Source organism: Rhagoletis pomonella, unplaced genomic scaffold, assembly GCF_013731165.1.
Source record: "Rhagoletis pomonella isolate Grant_MI unplaced genomic scaffold, Rhpom_1.0 Rhpom_scaffold_00006, whole genome shotgun sequence".
Lineage (NCBI taxonomy): Eukaryota > Metazoa > Arthropoda > Insecta > Diptera > Tephritidae > Rhagoletis > Rhagoletis pomonella.
This window is the reverse complement of record NW_023458560.1, coordinates 9,075,155-9,077,069: the sequence shown is the minus strand read 5'-3', so window position 1 is coordinate 9,077,069 and position 1,915 is coordinate 9,075,155.

Below are 1,915 nucleotides of genomic sequence, written 5' to 3'. Positions count from 1 at the left end.
AGCACCAAGTAAATGCAGGCAACATGTAAACACAATACAGCTGATATGCACTTTGACACTTTATCCATTTTTACTCGGAGAAAATTTCGGGCTATTTCGGGCAGGAAGAAGAATACACTTACGATCGAATACGCTCGAATTTTCGCTCTCTATTACCCATTTTGTTGAGTACAGGCATGATTTCTGGGCTATTTTGGGCACACGCGGGATCTCGCATTGCGTACGGGAAAGAAGCTACTTAAATATAATTAATCGATTATCGATTCACAACAACAAAGTCATCAGCAGATTTTTGCGAAAAGTTACCTTGCCATACTTATTTACTACTTAACAAGAATTTTAGCAAAATGTTGCTGATTTTGGTTAAATAAATCATTTATTTCTAAGAAATTTTTATTTATTATTTTTTTAAATTTCTGGAAACCGATTGAAACCTGTGATTGAAATGGTTTCGGTATCGTTCCTTTTCAGGTCAAGATAACGGTTACGGTTTCGGTTTCGGTTTTGAAAAACGAAACGGTTTTAAACGGTTACGGTTTCGGTTTGGGTTTCGGTTTCATTCATTGGTCTAAATGCTAAAAGCAACCCTGTGATCTTCAAAAATTTCCACGATTCGAACAGGGTTTAATGAGAAAAATATTTCTGCATTAAGAATCTAAACGCTAAACGCAACCCTGTGATCTTCAAAAATTTCCACGATTCGAACATGGTTTAATGAGAAAAAGTGGCAACATTGCTTTTTCGCGTATACAGTTGCTAGCTGCATTTCAGTGATCGCCGATCGAGATTTGATTTATTATTTTACATTATTTGGAAAAAGAAAAGATGCGAAAATTCAACAGCGATGTGATACTGGTAGAAATCTGGCTCAATTTGTGATCAACTCTGTTTGTTTTTTTTCCTATTTAATTGAGAAAATTTCAATTGACAGCATTTACGCGAGTTCGAAATCATATGCTTTTGACAAACCGCCGATTCCAGCCGCTTAGTCAGATCCGTGTCCATCACGATCAATTCGCACAGAGAAGATAATGTGCAAAAAACCCTACTGAAAAGCGAAAAAGAAATTTTAAACAAAAAATTCAATACAAAAACTTGAACTGTTTTAACCATAACCGAATATTTGCTTGTGTATATATACATTTGTCGGTGCTGTCAATTGAAATTTTCTTAATTAAATAGGAAAAAAAACAAACAGAGTTCATCACAAATTGAGCCAGATGTACATTTAGAGTACGCGTAAGCAAAAACAGCCCATAAATTAAAGAAAATCAATATATTTACAGAAAATAGAAAACTGCAATTGAAAGGATGTGCATTTTTTATTAAAACATATTGTATTGTGAATATGTAAATTGCTGTTTTGACCGAAACAATAAAAGTCAGATTTAACTTTTATAATTGACCAAAAAAATAAAAGTCAAGTTTTAACTTTTATATTTGACCGAAGAAATAAAAGTAAATTTTTAACTTTTATTTTTGACTGAAAAAATAAAATATCAAATTTTAACTTTTATATTTGCCCGAAAAAATAAAAGTCAAATTTTAACTTTTACTTTTGACTGAAAAATATCAGTCAAAAAATAACGGTTAATTGCTGACTTTTTTGGCCATAGCCAGAGTATTAACTGTAAATCACCGTTTTTTTGGACAGCCTTACAGATACTTTAAATTAAATTTCAGATTTCAAATAATATATTAAAGTCTATCTTTCAGTGTTTTTGTAAGTATGTGCATCAGATGCGATGGTGGTGCAGAGTTTCTTCTTTTTGAATTCTGCTGCATTCCAATCATGCGGTTGAAAAACCTTAACATTCCAAAAATCTCTTCGTTTTTGGAGATTGCTACCACGTGACCATTGTGCATACTGTTACGATTATCCTCGAAACCTTGAGGGATTACCCAAATATACTCG